This window comes from Thamnophis sirtalis, unplaced genomic scaffold, assembly GCF_051295495.1.
Source record: "Thamnophis sirtalis isolate CommonGarterSnake01/CBP01778 unplaced genomic scaffold, rThaSir2_p1.2 scaffold_7, whole genome shotgun sequence".
Taxonomy (NCBI): Eukaryota; Metazoa; Chordata; class Lepidosauria; order Squamata; family Natricidae; genus Thamnophis; species Thamnophis sirtalis.
The window spans coordinates 73,375,032-73,397,858 of record NW_028261387.1 but is presented as its reverse complement, the minus strand read 5'-3'; positions in this window follow the sequence as shown (position 1 = coordinate 73,397,858).

Below are 22,827 nucleotides of genomic sequence, written 5' to 3'. Positions count from 1 at the left end.
AAAAGCAATTTAGGGATTGCACCACCTTGGACTTAAAAAAAAAACCTATAAGAAAGAAACTTCAAGGTGGCAGGATTTATAGAGCAGTGGGACAATCTGTCTAGAGAGGCTGTAGGTTCTCCATCTCTAGACCTCCACCTCTCATGGATAATGGAGTAGATAATCCTTTGGTCATTTTTAATGCCATGGTTTCTACTCTTGGGACCTAAACAGTGCCAGGCCTGGTTAGCATTTGGTTAGCACAGTACATTTGTAAACTAGACTGGGAAGGGGCAAAAGACATACTTGAAAGAAAGCTGTGGACCGTCCTAGGAATGTTTCTGTGGTTACCAGGAGTTGAGCTGTACTCCAGGGGAGAGAGATTATCTTTAATTCCCAGATAAATTGGTGAAAGTAATGCCCTGCTGATAGGTTTAGTTGGAAGGAAAAAATTGTAGGTATATTAGACAAGGAATCCAACCTGAGCAATAGAGGAACAGGATTTCTAACTATATACAAAGATTTGTTTAAGGATATACATTATAGAGACACAGCCCTAGAACCTAGCTAATTGCATCCTGCTAAAAGGAGAGTCAGAAAGTAAGAGTATATATGTAAAGGCCTGGGAGCAAAGACAGAAGGACCCCATCCCGAAATAAAGTTACAGAGAAGAGGCAAAGTGATAGAGGGGAGACAGAATAAATCTTTGACTCTGTCTGCCTCTTATGGCCAGTAGGTCAAGAAATGCCAGAGTCATTGTAACGAAAATTAGACTTCCAAGTGTAGCTAGCTAGCTGAGATTTAAAGGGGGCAGGATAAATCCATCACAGCTATAAATCATGAGGCTGGGGTAAAAGAGGAATAAATAGATAAAATGCTGCACAAAAATTAAGAGATCACATTGGCCAAACTTTTTAAAGACCGCTAAGGAAGTAACAATAGGATATATTATTCTAGAAAAGCAACAGTGCTTTTTAAATCATATACATATCTATTTGAATTGATTTCAGATAATAATGCTATCAGTTTGAACATGTCAGCTGAATGAATGAGGTGTTAATATATATAAGTAGAAGATAACCACTGAAATAATCAGAATCCAGGCACATATAGCCTTGCTGTAATATTTAACACTTGATTAATGGTCAAGCTTTAAGAAAACTGTAAAAGAAAGACAAGTAAAAAAATAAACAAATTTGGGTCATGAAAGAATGAAATACAAACATAAAGATCAGTTATAGCACAAACCTCTTCATATTGTTATCTTTTATTACATTTCTTTATACATATTTTCAAACTCTCACCCTTTAACTTAGAGATTCAGATATAAAAAATAAGAATTGGTTTATTTCTAAAAATATCATTATTGGTCATTCTTAAAATGGCTGCCTTGAATATGCGTGAAAAATGCCTGAGATAGTGAACATGAATGTTCACAAAATACTCATTTTTCAAAACATAGTCTGGATGAGAATGCTACCACTGTTCCCTGCAGGTTAAGATGATTCTTATCATTTCAATTAATCTTTATCTTTGTTTTTCTGTGTAGTACATATATCCAGTCAAAAAAGATATCTACCATCTTTATTTTCTAAATTGCCTGGAGATGAGCTATATCAGAGATGAGCAAAGGTCAATTGATGCTCATGAGCATCATGTAGAGAATTCTGACGGAAACTTAAGAATTTAGTTTTACTTTTTTTTATTCTGAATCTGTCCAACTCACTGTCTCACTCTTATCTACACATATATCATTGGAGAGTCTATTGTTCTTTGGTCAGTTTTGACTTTATCTGACCACAGACATAATTTTACCTGGATTGTCAATTACTATTGTAAGCTGTCCTTAGTATGTTAATGACAGTACCTAGCCATCCTGTTTCCTATTAGTCTCTTTTTTATTTCTTTTCATTTTTCCAAACATCAGAGTCTTTCCCAATAACCTCTGACTTTGTGTTTTTGTATTATTTAACTATTAAAGCAAACTATTTTAGCTTTATCTTGATTCTTGTTATAACTGAGGATTTTCCCAAGTCCCTGACAATGTACTTCTTTATTGTAATTGTGATGTTTCCACACTTCAAAATTTGGTCTAGATCAAGGGTGTCAAACTCAAGGCCCATAGGCTGGGTACTTAGATCTGGCTCTCAGGGTCAGCATGGAAATAGCAAAGGACCACCCCGCAGTGACTATGTTCGCAAAAATGGGGCACAGGGGGCCAGGTGGCCAGGAAGCCATCCAGATCCAAAATGGCGCCTCCAGGAAACCATCCTTGACTCAGAAGGTTATAAAAGGGAGGAAAGGTAAAATATTTTATCTTTCAGGCTTGCAAGATTCTGCTACTATAGCCTAGGTCAGGGGTGGGTTCCTGCCAGTTCTAACCTCTTCTATAGAAGAGGTTCCACAAATCTACTGTGCCATTTAGAACCGGTTCCAGCTACCTCCCCCCGCCCGTCCGCACATCATCAAGATAAAGAGCGAGAAGAGGAATTCTGGGAGTTGAAGTCCATAAGTCTTAAAGCTATCAAGTTTGAACACCCCCGGGGTATTTTTTTCTAAAGGGTTAGAGGTGCAAAGGTCTTGTAACTTGACAGCTTTAAGACTTGCATGCTTCAAATGCCAGAGTTTCTGAGCCAACATTTTGGTTGCTAAGCAAGAGTGTTGTTAAGTGAGTTTCACCACATTTTACAAGTTGGCCATGCCCACCCAATCACATGGCTGGCAAGCCACTCCCACCCAGTCACATGGCAAGCCACTCCCACAAAGCAGGCCACACCTACGGAAGAGGTTCTACAAAAATTTGAAACCCACCACTGGCCTAGGTCAATAATTTATAGTTCTAGTCTTCCTATGGAGTCAGTTTCTTGATCTGGTCTCCCTTTCATAAGGTGATCAAGTATTAAAAAATAAAATCACAGAAATGTATGCCTCTCTATTTTTATAAGTGTATAAAACCATGTGTGTAGAAGTATGGTCCCATCTCACATCCACCATAGCCATGCCTGCCATGGCCATGCCCACCCCCTCCCCTGACCCTCCGAGTTCAAACACAACCCTGATGAGGCCCTCAATGACATTGAGTTTGACACCCCTGGTCTGGACCAACTAAATATCAGATGTTATTTCATAACTACAGTTACTTTTGCTATGAATTTTTAAGACTCAATGTTTTCTGGAATTCAGTTTTTATTGGGCATGTTTTCCTCCCTGACTTGCTTTTTGTTTTCTCTTTGTTTTGTTTTTCATCTATTTACAGCGTATCAGCAGAAAAAAAAGTCTACATGTTTTTTGCTTACAGCTTTCAGAATATTTTTTACTCACTTCATCTTTAATCTTGTCATGAGTTTTAGAGTAAAACTCTTCAGGAAACCTCTCAATGACATCTAACCCATTAAAGTTGTTCTTTACCTTAATATTCGGTCATGTGGAATATTGCTGAGATAATGTTTTATTGTCTCATTATTATGGTTTAAGTTTAATTTATTATTTTGCAAAGCATTCATAAGCCATGATCAGCGCCACTTCTTGTTTTTGCTGATTGAAAATAACTTCTCTATTTTAACTTGCACAGTGCATAGTTAATTTGATTTTGTGAGTCCATCTGGTGATATTCATATAAATAAAGTAATTTTTAGGTGGTTGGAAGAAGATGTTTACTATAATTTCCTCACCAGTCTGTCTCCTGCTTAATTTCATATACCATGGACAAATTTTCCTGTTATTTCAGATGCTATTTCATTTCCCACTTCAGCATTCCAGTCTCCTATAGTTAGTATGATATATTTTTAAGGCATTGCATCAAGAAGATGTTGCAAGTCACCATCAAACTAATCTGTTTTCTCTAAATCCTATTGGTGCATAGACCTGAATCACTATGACATCAATTCACTGGCCTTGAACTTGAACTGAGATAATTATACCATTTGGGGGATTGTATTCCAGTACTGATCTTGACACCTCTTTGTTAATAATTAGAAATTGAGAAACATTCAATGTTTTTCTTGTCTGCAATAGATTGGATGTTCTTCTCATATCAGATTACCTCTTTCAGCTAGCTCATTACCAGAATGATACTGTGCAATCTTGGTGTTTCTGCTCTTACAAGAAATTTGCATGCTTTTGATATTCTGTTATCAGCAGTATCTTTACAGCCTCAAACATTCCTGTTGCTTCTTGGTCTATCAGCAACCACACAGCTTTAATCCAGCCAGTGGATAAACCTTAGTGCTATTCACATTTGTGCTTTGCTGTTCCTCAGCTGTTTGATGGATGCCTAAAAAGAATAACTTGGGGGGACTCATCTTCTAATGTCAGGTTGTTATTATTGTCTTAGAATGCCTTGTGGATTTTCTTGGCAGAAGACTGTAGTCATTGCCCTTTTCTTCTTCAGTGATTCATATTTGGTTTAATCCTTCACCTCATTGATATCCCCATTTCATGATAGCAGGTGTGCCAAATATATGGTTGGATCAGCATTGAATTGCATACTGTGTCCAGGAAACAGATATAACCACGGTTTTTAGAACTTCAAAAATCAGTATATGATCTGTATGACCAGAAAATTTAAACAGATGCAACTAGGCTATCATGATCAATCACAAAGAAATCCCCAAGAGATCAAGGAAGACTAGAATGGATGCTCTCCTTCCATACAGCCCCCCCCCCCCCGCAAATCATCCATAAATGCAGTCAATGCCATCTCAGAACTGGATCCTGTAACCTGAGTGGAAGGGGCCAAGATAATCCATTTTACCCAGAACCTTTTGGACTTGTAAGCCAATCACCTTCTCAACAGCTTTTCCTAAAAAGAGAAAGTTGGAAACAGATGAAAATTGTCCTGTATCTTTATGTCCAAGTAAGAGTTCTGGAAGAAAGGATACCCTAAAGATATGGGATACCATACCATCTCTCAAGGAAGTATTTTGTTTTAATAAACTGTGCACCGATTTTTAAATTAGTTGGGCAATCTATTGTACTATTTTAATTTATATATTAAAATATTTTCAACATCTACATTTACTGTTTGACAGATAAATGGTATGATGTACAATACAGTCAGCAACTGGAACAAAGGAAAACAGTAGAATTGATTAATCATCAGGGTCTTATATTTTGTGGCATCAAATACTTTGTTTCATGTAGGCATGAAACACTGGACACTCAAACAATCTGCCTATAAAAAGCACTCTGCAAGAATTCCAGAACCATTAATCTTTTAATGAATTCCACTTCTACTGATTATAAGTGTTTAAATGAAACAGATACAGCCGAAGGTTTCAGCGAATGTGGAAACTTCTTCCAGTCTTTCCTTCTGAAGGCCTCTTTCCTGCCCTTGTCTTTTCTTGAAACCCATTCAGAAAGGCTGGCAGTGGGTCAAAAGTGCCAGCTGTCCTCAGAAGACGAGCATTGCTCATCCAGGAAACTCAGAAGTAGTGTAGGCACAATTGCATCATATGCTTCGATTTGGGTGGAGGGATCTCTTGCTGCTGTAGAGAAACTGAATGACTCAAACTTCAAATGAAAAACAAGATGTTGGTTCATTCTTCAATTGGCTTTTCTAGGATTTGCGGAGGTTTCTTAAGAAAAGGTACTATTGGACTTTTACTAATATTGGAACCATATGATGTAATAATGGACAAGAAATCTGAAAAATAAATATATTTAGATGTAACAAATATTCTGTTCAATATGGTAGATCTTGCATAATATCTTGAATAACTTAGAGGAAGAACATCATACCCAAATGCTTTCATAAAGAAACATCTGAATTTTATTAATCTAGGAACCAGCTTTTCCACTTACTTCTGTGCCTTATTGTACAATGTACGTATAAAGATTCCAGACACAGAACAATAAAGGATTGAAGGGATAAGCCTGCCCAGGGGTGTCCATGGTGTATGGTAAAAAAATAAAAAAGAGAACATGGCAGCCACAATACCATTTTCCCCCCATAATATCCTGTGGAAACCCCTAATGAATCAGTTACAATTTCAATAGTTTTGTTTTATAGAAGAATACAAAAATCTAATAGAACGAAGATTTCCATTTCCAGAAGTGGCAAAATCAGCAATCCATTTACTTATTCCCCATGCTGTGTTAGATTATTTTGCATCAATCCATACAGATGTACATGTGTTGTTTCTAGCTTAGGGTAAAGGACCTTTGAGCTATTATTTGCAGTGAAGCCATTTCCATATGAACGATTGAATCTGAATACCCAGTTAATCACTTGCACTGTTTGGCAAGCTGTGCCTTTCTAGTTCTGTATTGTTCAGTAATAAATTATTTCATTATTCAGTGTTTCATGACTTTTGAAATCTTGTTAAGGTATTACCAGGTGAGCCTCCTTTGTTACCTTATTCATTACACTTAATCTCAGCTGATTTTCGATAGGAAGCTGTTGCCAGTTTCGTTTCTGTTATGTTTGGAAATGGATACTGCTTGCGTATGCAAAAGCAGAAGTTGCTTGTTTATGGGGGAAAAAGATTGACCCATATAGCTTTCTTTTGCAAAATGTGGAACAGACGTTTTGGGCTATGTATACGAGGAGGTGGAAAACATAATAATAAAAAACTTAGCAGAAATGGAAGCATGGTTATTGTGCAGGCAATCTGCTTCCTTCACATGACTTTCATTCATTCCCACTCATATCTCTGGCAGTGTTACAAATAGAGGCAGTGTTGAAAAGACAGGCGCTTTTTCAACTGTCTGAATTTTAATAAGCACTTTACCCACAAAGAATAACAAGCACAGTGGCTGGACATAATTTAAATCTAATTCCATGTAAATTTCCCACCTGTTAGGGCCTCATGGTATATGTGGAAGAAAGGTGGCCCAGGAATGCTTGAAGGGTAGGAGGAAAAGGTTCCCGGGTGCAACACTTTATAGGATAACAAAATAACGGAGTTGGACGGGATCTTGGAGATCTTCTAGTCCAACCCCCTGCTCAGTCAGGAAACACTATACCATTTCAGATAAATTGTTGTCCAATATCTTCTTAAAACCTTCCAATGTTGGAGTATTCACAACATCTGGAGGCAAGTTGTTCCAGTGATTAATTGTTCTAAGTGCCAGGAAATTTCTCTTTCGTTTTAGGTTGGTTGTCTCCTTGAGCTTCCATCCATTGCTTCTTGTGCTGAATTAGATTTTAAGTTAATAAAACGCACTTTAAATAGCTCCCCAAAAGATAATTGCATCTCAGATATATCTCTTCACACCATAAGATCATTAGTTGAAAATCTGAAATTTATCCACAACTCAGTTTGGCCATGATAAAGTTCCATCAGAAAACAAGCATCTCAGGGGTGGGCTTCAAAAATTTCAGCAATGGGTTCTCTGCCTGGTTGTTGTGTGGGTGTGGCCATGGTGGACTTGGCCTAGTTGGACATGGGGTTTCCTGGAGTCTCTGGGAAGGTGAAAACTGCTTTCCCCAGGCTTCAGAGGCCCTTTGGAGGCTAGAAATGGGCCAGTTTCCAGCCTTCCAGGAGACCCATTTTTCCCCTCCCCAAGCCTCTGCTCAGACTCTGCACTTATTTTGCATCCAAAATGGTCTGCATGGTGATGCCTGGGATGGGAGGGGTGGGCGGGGCCAGCCAAAGGTGAGATTTGGAGGTTCTCTAAACCGCCATAACGTTAGCTATGGGTTCCCCAGACCTAGGTGAAACGATAGCAGCCCACCCCTGAAATACCTCTACATTTATATCATACATGGAGATGAACAAGAGTAGACTTGCTTTGATTCTTTAAAAGTTAACTATGCTGTTAAGATAGTAAGAATAGGGTGTGTACCAAGGGTGTGTTCCAGATGCTGCTACTGCTGGTTCGCTCAGGGACGCACTGCGTGTATGCACGTTTCATGCATGCAGTGCGTGCAATGCATGCATGCACAGTACTAAAAATGCTTCTACGCATGCGCAGAAGCAAACGACAAGATTTGGGGGCATGGCAGGCCGAGTTACTACCTACTCAGCAAAACCTGTCTGAACTGGTAGGAACCCAGCTCTGGTGTGTACTGAGTAAGTTGTAAAAGGGGAATAAAGGCAAATCTAATAACTAAATAATGATAAACCAAAGGATCCTATAAATTCCCCAGCTAAGATAGTCATCACTCCCATGGAACAATTCCCAGAATTCTCAGGAATGGATGATGCTGTGGAGCAATTCTAAGAGATGACTTCTCATAATCTGGAAGGCAGCAGGCAGTTTAAGGGAGAATATTATATAATGTGTGCTAAATAAACACACAGTCCTATGGTTTAATACCCATGGTATAATACCCATTATACCATGTTGTATGAATCCATCTCCTGTGCAATTCCAGAGTTCAGACTGCTTGAGCTGAATTTAGAATTAGAATCTTCTGCTGTACCGACTATTAGTAATATACAACCTCTGCACCAAAAGCATAAAAACCATGACTGAATAGAAATACTCAGACAGTTTTCATCATTTCCTAATGCTTACCAAGCTCACCAGACCCACAAAGCAGAATTGCTATGTGTAAAGCTACATTTAATGAGCTTACATATTATAGCAATTGAAAGAAACAGCAGAAAATACTGAAAGAAGGATGTAATGTACTGTATATGGAGAGCCAGTATGATCTAATGGTTAAGGCACCAAGTTAGAAACAAGAGACTGTGAGTTCTAGTTCTGCCTTAGTCATGAAATCTAGTTGGGTGATTTTGGGCCAATCATTCTCTCAGCCCAACTTACTTCACAGGGTGGTTGTTGTGGGGAAAATAGAAGATGTATTGGATATGTTCTCAGCCCTGAGTTATATAAAAATAATAAAAAGGCGAGATACAAATAAAGAATAATAATAAAATAAAATAAATGAAATGAAATATTTACACAGGCAGGGAAATCCAATTCCATTATAATGTAATTTCTAACTGTAGGTCTTGATGCTTCATAGCAAATATATTGAAAACCTGAACAAGGAATTTGGGAGTGAAATGGGGCTTTGATAGGATAAATGTATTTAACTTGGGCCTAACAGTGAGCATTTGAAAGTCCAGATCTAAAGAACTTGCTCTTGTTAAGGAGAGATCTATTTTTATCTGGGATGGAAACAATAAATAGTCTGTCACATGAATTTAATCAATTAATGTTTGCTGTGCTATTTATAGTGAACTGCATAGTCTTGTTCATTCACTAAAACCTTCCAATGCACATGAAATATATTCTAGAAAATACTTTTGAGTATATGTGCTAATTTTTTAAAATATGAATTTATTGGAAAACTAATTACTGTTGACATAACTGATGGATCAATACTGAGAAAATCAAGAATCTGTCCTTCTCTCATGTATAAATGAAAAAATAAGGAGGAATATACCGTTGTAACATCATATGGATAGAAGTATAATCCAAATTAGTTAGGAAGGTTTTGGAGGATTGGTGGGATTCAAAAATTTTACTACCAGTTCTGTGGCCATGGTTTGGTGGGCGTGGCATGGCTTGGTAGGCATGGCTTGGTGGGCCTGGCAAGGGAAGGTTACTGAAAAATCCCAATTTCCTCCCGATCAGCTGGGACTCAGGAGGCAGAGAATAGATGGGGGGCGGAGCCAATCAGAGGTGGTATTTACTGGTTCTCCGAACTAGTAAAAATTTCTGTTACCAGTTCTCTAGAATTGGTCAGAACCTGCTGAATACCATGTCTGCCTTGGAGTTGTTAACGTTACTCATAGCTATGTCAGGATTTGTTCCTGGCCTCTCATCTGCTATTCCCCTGGATTGTCTGAATTTGGCAAAGTTGTTAGTTGAGACTCACAAGGAATGGGGATTGGGATTCCCAGTAACCCTCCCAAACTGACAAAGCCGATTGGACCTGTAACAAGTTGGATGAAAATGAATATACCCTAAATATGTTTTCTTTAATAAGACTCTTTTGATTGGATTTATGCTATTATATTAAGCCATGTTGCAAGAAATGAAAACATGATAACTATGTTTACAGTACACAGAAAGCTAAACCCACATACATTTTTGCTTAGTGTGATGAATGAATGCAATCACTGTGCATCAATTTCTTCTATTTTTTAATGTCACAATCACTAAGTATCAATTCGTAATCTGTTTAACTATGATTTGATTAGACTATTTTATACACCACGGGTGAACAAAACATAATGAGGTGGGCTCATACAACATTATGAAAACAAAATATTTATTACAACTTCATATGTTTATTTAAAATCTTCCACATGTAATTTGGGAGATCAGCCCTCGTTGTTGCTTCTACATCTCATTGTAGAATTAGCAGCATTAAAATCCTTATATGAATAGCTTTACAGGCAAGGCAGAATTTCACTGGAAAAAAAGGAAAATCCCACGGTCTTTCTTCCCAGGCATAATATAAAACAGCAACCATTGGAAGGAAAACAGGTAAACAGGTTTGTCTGTCTAATCATTCTTTTGCTTATATCTGACAAACAGTTATCTTGGAAAGGAAATATTGGATCAAGATTTAGACAAAGGGTGCTTTTAAAAATCTAGAGTAGATACTATACTATAATTTAGTGAAGAAGACTTTTTAATTTTATTAAATACTAGTTGATAACCTGGCGTTGCCCTGGTATTTATTTACAGAGGGGGAAATGTAATTTCTAATGTTGGATTTTCCCCCTTACCAGACGGAACCTCCTTGTGGAGTACTGTGAAGCCGTTACCATGGCAACTCCACTGTGCTGTACAGTAGAAGTCATTTTATGGCAGTACAGTAGAAACCATTTTAAGGCACAACATGCTGTAGCTTAACAGAACACGTCCCCGAGGGATGTTAGGGGTGTCTTACCCCCACAGTATTTATTTCCAGAGAATAAGTCATCTGTGTAGCAAGTTTGGTTGAAATTGCTCGAGGCCTTCCAGAGTTATTCTGGAACGTGTGCATGCACACACACACGCGCACAAACACATGTTTATATATACTGTATATAGATAATAGCAGCCATAAAATTCCAGTACAAAATGAAGGTATTGCAACAAAGCAACTTAATTGAACTGGTGTTGGGGAGAATTCTTAAGAACACTATTGAAAGCTAAGAAAAGAAACAAATGGATTATTTAGCAGGTCAACCCAGTGTTCTTACATTTGGCACAAAGGACCACGCTCAAATGATCCTACTTCAGGCACATTATGCAATGACCCAGCTCTCTGGAAAAGTTTCTCATAGTGGGAAATGTAAAGAAGAAGAGGGAAATGTGCAGCAAGGTGAATAGATTCAGTTACAGTGGTGGTGGATCAGTAGTGGGTTCCTACCGGTTCGTACCGGTTTAGCCAAACCGGTAGTGGTATGCCGGCCTGGGTCTCAGAACCAGCAGCAACCCAGACTGGCCATGCCCCCGAACCAGTTCCCCGGTCATCGCTGTCATCGCTACCATCTTTTTTTAGTTCTGCGCATGCACAGAACAATTGCCATTGAACTGTGCAGCGAACGCATGCACGAGCGAACCAGCAGTAATGCCGACCAAAACCCACCCCTGTGATGAATGCATTGTTGGAAGATTTGAAGGCTGGGTTAGAGACGGAGAAGAGAAATCTATCTATGTGGTCAACAATAATATGATGGTACTTAATCAATTAAAATTGACAATGATGTCATTGGCAGCACTTAGTTAGCCTTGGCCAATCTTGAAAAAACTACGCAGGGGCAAACATGGTTAATATTTGGATCAAAGAACACATGGAATCCTTAGTTTGATAGCTAGACTATGAAGTAAAAAAGAAAATCCCTCTGTACACATACAAACAGCACCCCAAAAGAACGCAATGGCAGAGAATTTCCATATTGTTGCCAAGAAATGAATAATTTTGCCCATGTAATTACCAGCAGGTTCTCCTGCAAGATGCTAGCTTTGAAAATTTCTGCAATACTGTTATATAGAGTATATACAGTATAATGAGCATTTTGAGAAATAGGATGGACAATGAGAATTAACAGATTGGGAAAGGGGTGAAAAGTAAACCAAAGAGGGCTGGGAGGAATTGTTGCCAAGATAAAAAACCTCAGCAGCTACTGGCTAGATTTTTCTGCTGTTTGTCTGTTCCTCTCAACAAGACCATCCAGTAAATGTCTTCCCCCCACCTTTGCATTGTTTGGGCTTTTAAACTTAATGACATAAAATCACAGAGTCAGGATGAATGTTATTATTTCTATTGTTATCATGAAACAATACACCCAGTTATATCCAAAGCCATCTCACATAATGGCATTTTGACATTTCTTTTAAAGGAGGCATGCTCTGATTAAAAATAAATAAATGTGAATGGATGCTCAGTGCTCTTGATTTTAACTGAAAATGGCCCATGTATGTATTTATCTAAGTGCTACCAATTGGTAGATATTTCACTGAATATGGCTACAGTCCCTTTGTCTTTTTTTTAAAAAAAATCCAAATGTTGGATAAATGTCTGAAGAAATTATGAGAAGCCAATGCATTTCAGTTTGGAATTCACACTGTTCATCTAATGTAATGCTATGCTACCTGATGATCTACCAAATCAAATAATAACTCACTTGCATCCTTTGTACTCCTGAATTCTACCTGTTTGAGAAAGCTTCCTGTTTCTGCAAGCCCAGGTATCCAGAAAGATGAGAGCAGGAGTAGGATGCTGTTGGTTTAACAACCAGTTTGTTGAGCATGCACTTTGCATGCAAGTGTGCTTTGTGTACGCAGCTCTGAAAATGGAGCATTTAGAAGCTCAGCTGCTTACCTTCCAAGTCAGCAACGCTAAGTAAAACATCTGGGGCAGAGGTGGGTTCCTACCTATTCGATCCGGTTCAGCTGAATACGTAGTAACTCTGGCAGACACGTGACCATACCGGTTCTATCCTTGGCAGTGTCATCCTGATTTTCTGTTCTGCACACAGTTTTATTCCTTTTTTAATGTTGTGCGCATGTGCAGATCTTTTTAAGTGCAAATGCACACACACATAAAGTGTGTGTCTGGTGTGCACACACACAAAAATTTTCAGGTGCCAAACTGGTAGTAATGGCGGCCGGAACCCACCCCTAATCTGCGGGGTGGTGGTGGTTGAAATCAGCTGTGCAGCACGATTGAGATTAGCTAGAAAGCAGGAAATAAAGGACAGGATAGAGCAGGGGTGGGCGGGCCCACCTGATTGTAGGAGTGAACCAATTCGCTCCCAGCTGATCGTCGGAGCTACCAGTTTGTCTGAACCAGTAGAATCCCACCCCTGTATGAGTGCTTTTATTAAGCCGGAATTGGTTATTTGCATAGCGTTTAATTTGCTGGATCATAATTGTTCAGCCTTTTCTAAACATTCTATTGAAGCTATGCATAGGCATTTAAATTAAGAATAGCTCTTAGCTAAGTGACAGCTGAATATAGACTGAGGATCAAATCAGATGCACTTTTCTCAATGTTACTCGCATCTATATTATGCTAAGAAACCAAGGCTTCTCCCAAAAGGAATATATGATTTCAACCTGGATTTAGCAGTATTAGAATCTTATAACCCTCTCCAGCCAATTTGGTTATTTTTCTTTTCTCTCAGTATCGGCTTGTGCAAGGCCAAAGATGTGAACAATGGCACATGCAATTTTGATGTGGAAATGTGGCAGTTAAAGTTGAGAGCTGTGAAACCCAGACTGCAAAAATCCAGCAAGCAGATAAGAAATGATTGGCTCTTTGCTGCCATTTTGTGGTGATCTAGATTTTTGCAGCATAGGTGATAGCCTTAAAAAAAGATGAGAACAGCTCAGCTTCTGATGCTAACCCCATCTGACAATGATGCTCCAGTTTCCAACAGAATCTCTCTCAATATTCCCTGTAGGAGCCAAGAATTAAATCGTCTCCTTCCTGCATGAAGAGCAGTAGCTATACTACTTGAGCAGCAGCATTAAGGGAGTGAAAGGCTAACCTTTCCTTAGCCTTTATTCATCCAGATTGTGCTCAGGTTAAAAAAAAAAAAAAAAGAAGGAATAAGAAATAATTTGCATAGTGCTCCCTAATTGAAATTTCTGGGTGAGATTTTAATAATTGGGACCATAAACCCCTAAGCAGAAAGGTTAATTTCTCTGAGTTACCATGAATTTTGCCTTGCCTGCACGTCAACTCCTCGGCAGAAAAATAACAAGATACTGTTGATGCTGCCTTGTTCCCACTATAGAACTGTCACTCATACAGCTCAGTATGCATCGTTGTGACGTCAGAACCATGTGTCTGAGCCAACTCTAGTGTCAATCAGAAGTCTTTGCAATTTGAGAATAGCATTAGGAAGGCATGCAAGAACACCCTCCTTGGCTACACTTTCCTCTCCACATGAATTTTTTCAGACTTACAGAATAATGACTAATAATGATGCCAATTCTGTAGTGGGGATTGTAATTTCTTTAAAAAAATATTTGGATCTTACTTTGAAGAGTTTACAATCTCAGTTTGCCTCTAGGGAGAGAGAAATGAGGGCAGAGTTAAACCCCAAAACAACATGCTGTAGCTTTCAGTTATCTGTGCTTAGATTGAACTTTGAGACTTATCAAAACCAGTTTCTGAAACTCCCAGGGAACATCTGGAGATTGGGAATGCTGATTAAAGAGTCTAGACCAAACATTTCAAGGAAAAGCTATTTTTATGATGAACTGAAATGTAAAAAAAAAAAAGTTTTTCAAGGACACTAAAGTTTTTGAAGAACCAGCCAGTCACAACTAATAAAGCTTCTTGGATGAGAAATGAAATGTGGTGTTTCTCCTCCACCACCACCACCTCCTCTTCCTCCTCCTCCACCTTCTCCTCTTCCATCACTTTCTCTTCCTCCTCTTCAAAACAAACAAACCAGTCCAGTTGCCTTTTGAAAAAGCACCTTTGGGACAATTATGATCTGGGTGAGCAAGAATCTCCATAGACATTTCTCAAGGACGGTTTTCATTAAAATAAGGGACTGATACTACTTTTCAGAGGTATTAGTTCAGAGCTGTGGTTGTACTTTTATTTTGTTAAAAATACAAGTTTCCTTATCCTGAAAAAGAAATCTATTTTTTACCAATTTGGTATAATATTTTCACAATGGAATAGATAGGTTGCAGTTAATATGAGACTTGGTTGAAAAATCTCACTAAACCACAAGTTCCTTAATTATGAGCTGAGGTGGCGCAATGGTTAGGGTGCAGGCCACTTCAGCTGACTGTTATTTGCAGTTCAGCGGTTCTAATCTCCCCGGCTCAAGGTTGACTCAGTCTTCCATCCTTCTGAGGTGGGTGAAATGAGGACCCAGATTGTGGGGGCGATATGCTGACTCTGCAAACCGCTTAGAGAGGGCTGAAAGCCCTATAAAGCGGTATATAAGTCTAACTGCTATTGCTATTGCTATGTTTATTTTTTTAAAAAACCAATTGGTTGAGATTATGCATCACATATAATAGGAACTGGTAACCTTTTTGTTGGTTGAGAGAAACTCCTTCCCTCTCTATTATTCTTTCCAATTCAGTTGGGCAAAGGGGCTATGTCCACTTGGCCATTAGCATAATAATTCTCTGAAAACTAAACAGAACAGAACTAAATGTCAAATGATGGAAAAAGAATGCACAAGAAAGTTTGAGTTTGAAATGATCGAGCCGGTGGCTGCAGGGGAAAAATCCAGGGAAAAAAATTCAATCCACATTATGGAAGATACGGTTGAATTATTGATTCTTTCATTCACGGTTGCTCTCCTGGTCATGTAACTCAAACTGGAGCATATGCAGCCTGCCCCTTGTTTCCCATCACACACTTTCACATATAAACACAGCAAAAGAGCAGAAACACATACAGAGATGCAACATGCTATTTCATTATGCAGAAGAGAGTTTAGGCACCTCCTAGAGTCACTGATGGTAAAAAGTTTGAAAAAGAATTCTAGGAGCCATTTTCAGCATATTTTCCCTACCTCATTATCTAAAGTATGGTAGGTTCTGTTCAAGAGAGCTCTCTGAAAAGCAAACAGAATGTGATGTAGAGAGCCAAAGTAAGATGATAATCTGACTGATGACTGAAGAAATTGAAGTCTTTTGTCATTGTCAGAAGGATTAGACTCCTTCTTTTTCCACAGTCCTGCCAAACTGGGATGCCAAGGAAACATACCAGATGTTCACTGGAGAGTCAAAAGAAATATATTTATTCAGTCCAAAGGTCTCAATTAACTTTAGATGGGTGCATCAAAGAAGGAGAGAGGGTAGGAAGGGGAAGAGAGAGGGTAGGAGTAGGGGAGAGGTAAGGGAAGAAGGAAGGGGAAGGAGAGGAGGAAGGAAGTAGAGAAGGAAGGGAGGGAGAAAAGAAAGGGAAAATAAGGTGGTGTTACAACAGGCGCTAGGGATGGTAAACAAAGCAACCCAAACTGTATATTATAACCTTTTAAATGGAATAACAAAAATATAAGAATGGCAAAGAAAAAGAATAACTATGTGAATGTATATCTATAATTGTATGTAAGAGAATAAATGATAGTAAGAATATAAAGCGTAATATAGGTAAACAATATTTTGTTATAAATAGCTAAGTATAAATAAATATAGAATAGTACCTAAAAATGGATAACAAATAAGGGGACCATGAATGCAAGATAGAAATGTATAGAAGGGAAAACGCTAACTGTAAAGAAACCGATACGGAACTGCTGTATGATATTTGGAACTTCTTGTTCCTATGTTGTTTTAAGTCATGTGTTTGTTTCTGTTGATGTGCTTATGTGTTTAAAATAAATTAAAATTAAAATTAAAAAAAAAAGAACTGCCCCTAACCTTCCTTTTTATAGGGTTTTGTAGAGTGGAGATTTAGCAGATCATTTCAATGGAATGTGTTAGCTTTTTACAAATATTCCCTTATCTTAATACTAAAGCAGATGCCTCGTTATTTGTAGTTAAACAAGTGTCTTTTTATCTGGAGTTGAAACAGATTTGTTTTTAAATGGGCATTTTATCTGTCCATGTGTTTTTCTGTTCATAAGATATATGTCTTCCTTTACATAGGTATACATAAGGTATATAACTTCCTTTATGGGGGTTTTCTATCTATATGATGCCCCCATTTGTTTCAAATGGCAAGAACCAACCTTTACTTATGTAAAATGGCTACTGCCTATAGAGTCTTTCCTTAATTTAAACTTACTGTGAACATATAAGAAATATATTCTAATGGTGATACAGAGGTTGGCTAAGATAGATGACTTCCATAATGTTGCCAAGGAAACTGTATGAATTTAGTTGCTGGGATGAAGCTAAACTGGAATGTCTTTATCTTTTCACACTAATTTTTTTTGGGTGGGGGCAGTGCCTGCAAGTCAATGCTGACTTCTGGCAGCTGTATGGAAAAATCGTTCACTATTGCCTTCTTCCTAGTTCAGAGAGGACAAGCTCAAGGTCACCCAGCTGTTTTGGGGCCTAAGGAAGAACTAGAACTCATAGTCTTTCATTTTCTAGTTTGGTTTTTTAACCACTAAACCAGAGTGACTCTCTACTTTTTACATATTCATAAATTATTCAGTGCAAGAACATCTATATGATATCTACTGTAACTGCTGCTTTATGTTTACCCTTAAGTAAATTTTATTCCCCCCCCCCCTTTCCTTTCATTATTCGTCCTCTGGCCTCCCTCCCAGCAATTACACCATACATAAATACTGTAATACTTTCTTCTCTCTGAATAATGCACCATGCATCTTACAATATGATCTTTGATCTAGAAATGCTTGTTTAGCTGCAAACTGTTTTAAGATGCCAAAATACTCTATTGCTTTCAATAAATACATGGATATTCTATTTTAAAGAAGTAAAACTCTGTCTCCCTTGCCCTTCTTAAGTAAACTCCAACCTTCCAAGATGTCAGGAGAACCCACATTCTGTTTCTAGCTGCTTTATAATATGTTGCTTCACTGTGATGTACCAGGCAGTTACCATTGGGGAAAAGGCCAATGATATACTGAATGATGCAGCTGTGACACGTGATTTATATTAGCTAGAAAGCAGAATTTCCTGCTTTCTAGCTAATCTAAATCGCGTGGCACAGCAGATTCCCCCCCCCCTTGCTGTTCTACTCACATTTCAGATGTGCTTGGTAGCTGGCTCTGCCCACCTGCCTCAACGCCATCACATCCATTTTTGATGCTCTGCGCATGAGCGGAAGGTCCTGCGCATGCACGGAGGTGGTGCATGCACTCACATTTGTGAACTGGTAACAAAGGTAAGTAGATTTTACCCCTGAGCCAAAGGAAGGACCCCTATTATGGCATCCCTTTGGCAATGGGTTGTGGCATTTGCTTCCGCTCTGCATTTCTGTTTTCTGAAGATATTTGTGCTAGACATGGACCAATATTGTGGGTCAGGGGATTGCCTAATGAATGACTGCTTCTCCCCGATTACATATATCTGCCCCACCAGAGTAGGGTGGGTCCCAATTATCAAGGAACTACACTTGTGGCACCTAAGAAAAGGGCCTTCTCTGTGATGGTTCCCTTTGTGCGGAATATCCTTCCCAAGAGATATAATTGGTCCCCATCTTATATGTTTTTCTGCAAGGACTTGAAGACATGGTTTTGTCAGTGGGCCTAGGGGCCCCTTCCATAACTGATCATGTGGCTTGTTTGATTCTGTTGTCACCAGTGGGGATGAGTGGATATTAAATTGTGGAGTTTTAACTGTGGGCTTTTAATGTGGACGCTTCCTGGAATCACTGTGTGTGAGTTGAGCAGTTATGTAAATTTGTTTAATATGTTAAATAATATTAATGCAATAATGGGGGGGGGATATTTTCCTGCAATAGGAACAGCATAATGACAATCACAAAAACAAATGCCAATTGACTCTCTATCTTGCTGAGAGATGATATCATTTCCTTGTTCTGGGGAATTGTGCAAAGGACTGGGCATCTGACTGGTTTTCAAGAGGTATTTTTAATTTTTTGTAGGTCAGGTCTCAAACAGAGTCCAAAGCTGTGGTCCTGCCCAAGAAAAGAGAAAGTACAGCCAAAAGCCAAGAGCAGGAAATATTACAGTGTCAGGCAAAAGAAAGGTACAGGCCTTTTCCCAACAAGCTCTCCTGAGTATTAAATAGACTGCCATGAAATGTTAACCATGCTGCATATTTATTTGTGCATTCATGGAGGCTTAATAGCTTTTACATTTGCATTATCCTGCAGGCAAGGAGAATGGTGGCAAGAGTTTTACACAGAGACAAACATTTTGACAAGCATGCTGTCAGCTGAAAATCTTGGTTGATTCATGCACAATTTAGTTACTTGTTTGGATTCTAAAGACTCTTTATTATTGATTATTTTTATGTCAAATAAACAGAGCTTCAAAAAACAACTTTTCAAAGTTAGATTTGAATTTAATTGTGCATGTGTATATGCTTGATTTCTTGTATCTGAAAACTGAGTAATAAAACTATGTAAATATCTTTTTTTAAAAAAAAAAATTCACAGTTCTTTTCAACTCTTTCGTTTACTTTTTCTGTGTCTTAAAGTCAGTCTTGACTCCCGGTGACTGCCTGGACAAGTGGGAATATTTTGAGAGGTGGCTTGCCATTGCTTTCTTCCTACTGGTCAGAGAGGATGACTGGCCCAAAGGCATTCTGCTGATTTTTGTACATAAGGCAGGATTAGAATTCACGTTCTGTTGGTAACTTATCTAGGCTTGCAACTTTAACCATTGTAGTGAACAGACTCTCATGAGCATTATTTATTTGAAAAATCCTCCATTTTTCAAATAAATTGCCCCATTAAAAATCAAATTGCACCCTGTGGGGCATGGCCCCCATGTTGGGAACCACTACACTAGATGCCTTTCCCATCCACCATAATTGATTACATAAGATTTCACTAGTTTTCTCTGTGCTTCTGGCCTCATCATAATATCATTTCAGAACTCAATAAATGAAGCCACCCTGCTCCCTATATAACTGGGGACTTTGCTATTCTAAAAGAAAAGGAAAAAAAGAAATTTGAATGCCTCAGCTATAATTGTCCAATGGAACCGACCAGTTTTTGGAGAACAAAAGTAATCAGAACACCTTCACAAGACTGACTCATGCTTGCTGCTCCATCCCTTGCACATTCACCTCTGGGTTGTAAGAAACTACAAAGAATAGTAATCAAAAGTGCTCCCCCGTTACAACTTGAAAGGCAAGGTATTCAAGGGAAGCATAAAAGCATCATCCTTGTGGACAGAAATAAACAGATTAAACATTTTAATAATTATCCATTAAGATGCCCTTGAAGTATTTCTCTTCCTTTCCAGTACAGGTAGTCCTCATTTACCGACTGCCCCATTAGGTACTGTATTTTGGGAGTATAAGATGCACCTTTTTCCCTCAAAAAAGAGGGTGAAAATCTGGGTGTGTCTTATACACTGAATACAGCATTTTTGGCCTACTGAAACCCCGCCCCTTTGCAAAAATGGATGTGCAGAGGGTTTTGGAGGCTTGCAAAGTGCGAAAGTTGGGGAGGGCAAAAACGAGCAAAAACCAGGCCATTTTTGCCCCCCAACCCCCAGGAGCACTCTACAAGCCTCCCAAAGCTCTGCATGCCCCACCTTTTTTTTGCAAAAACACAAGGCATGCAGAGGGTTTGGGAGGCCAGCAGAGTGCAAAACCTTTTTTTAATTTACCTCCTCAAAATCATGGTGTATCTTATACTCCAGTGCATCTTATAGTCCAAAAAATACGATAATCATTTGAAGTTACAGTGGTGCTGAAAAAATATCTTTATAACCAATGCCCACATTTACAAACTTTGTAGAATCCCCGAGTTGTGTAACTACCATTACAGTTAGTACATGTTGCCCTGTGAAGGAACTGTTTTTTTTCTCTCCCCATCCCTTGTAGTGTGAGGAGTTTGGAAAGGAAGGAGTTACAAGAGAGTAAGCAGCACACAATGGGGAATATGCATCAAAAGCAATGTACTGCCTCTAGTAGCTATACGTATGCTTCACACACAGCCTGGTATATTCCCGATTGTGTGCCTGCTTACTCTCTTATAATCCCTTCCTCCCCAATTAATGTAAACACAAATTAATTCCCTTCTTGCAAATTATTCCAGCATCTAGTTGAGCATTCCAAAGATCAGGGGAGTGAGTAGAAGGAAAGTACAGTCAAATTTGTGATTTCTCAGAGAACTACTATTTCACTTAGCGATTGAGTTGTTGTTCCCAATTGTAGCTGCTAAACAAGAACTTCCTGTAATTTATAGATTAAAACCAGAGTGTGAAAGAACAGCCTGTTTGAGCTGATTAGAAGCCCCTAGGTGCCTTCCTCCCTCTCCCTTGTTGGCCTGTCCTCTATCATTATAATGACTAAGCTGCCAATCAAACAACAGCTGTCAATCAAAAGCAGCATTAGACAGGAGGTGGGGGGGGAGACAAGATGGCTTCTGGGGAATTCTGCAGCCAAAGGCCTTGCAAAGAAGAGGTTGAATAAACAGACCCAAAGTCCTGAAGTTAAAGTAAAGAGGCAAATGAAAAGATAGACAGCTCTGATGGGGAGGCATTAGAAAAAGAGATTGAGAAAACAGGGAAGAGACTGACGTTTACATCATGAACATCTTTGAACTAGTGACTAATTAACAAGAGTATTGTGACTTTAAAATATTATTTGTCCCTATTCACATCACAGAAAATTGAATCAAAGCACCTGGTGAAATGCAGGCAAGCTATTTCACTTTCAACACTGATTTCAAAGATTATTGAGAGATTTCTGTAGGAGAGTCAAATGTTTCCCTACTGATTTTTGTACATTGCCATTTCTGATCACAAATAGGTGACCATTTATTCCTTAGTTTTAAGAAGAAGAATACAGAAAGAATATAAAAAAGCTGTGCTGGCCGATGATGGGATGAATATCCAGGTATGAATGAATGAATGAATGAATGAATGAATGAATGAATGAATGAATGAATGAATGAATGAATGAATGAATGAATGAATGTTCAGCAGTTCGGATGTTCAAATCTCACCGGCTCAGGGTTGACTCAGCCTTCCATCCTTCTGAGGTGGGTAAAATGAGGACCCAGATTGTTGTTGGGGGCAATATGCTGACTCTGTAAACCACTTAGAGAGGGCTGAAAGCCCTATGAAGTGGTATATAAGTCTAACTGCTATTGCTATTGCTATTGCTAATTTCTCATTCAGTGATGGAGTTCAATAGACAAAATTTGTTGCATGTATAAAATGAGAGAGAAAGGAAAGAAGAATATGTGCCAGCCTGAGGATTTTTGAAAAAGACTGGGATAGATAATTAACCAATAATATAATAGCTAACTTTAAGATATATTTTTAACATTTTGCTTCACAGGGTAGAAAACCTATTACATGCAAATTATTATGAAAATATTAGTCAATGAAGCTTTTCTCAATTCTGTAGCAGTTTGCAATAACAAAATGCACCAGGTGATTTGTTTTTCTATAGAGGGCTCTCCAGTATGATACAAATCATGATTAAAGAGAGAAAGTTAGCATTAGGATGAGTTTGAAGAAGCTAAAGCATTAGATATGTCAATGGCCTGGCAAATATCTGCTCATATTGGATTGGGGCTTTTTTTGGTGGGGGTGAGTTGCATTCTTAATGGTACTGCACCACACTGATTAGACCTACTGCCTAATGACATATAAATTGAATAATATTGCATTCTTAGCCCATTTGTGCATCACAGCAATTAGTTATAATTAAGTTAAAGTGTTTGTTTTGTTGTTGTTTTTTTAAAAATAAGCCTGGAAAGAAATGCTTAGAAAAATCATTGTAACTGAATCCTACGACTGCAAGCTGTGGGATTCAGCCTGGATCAGATAAGCATGGATTTCATGAAAGGGAAGATGGAAGACTTTGACCTGGGTTTGTAAAATGAACCTTTCTCCACTCTAT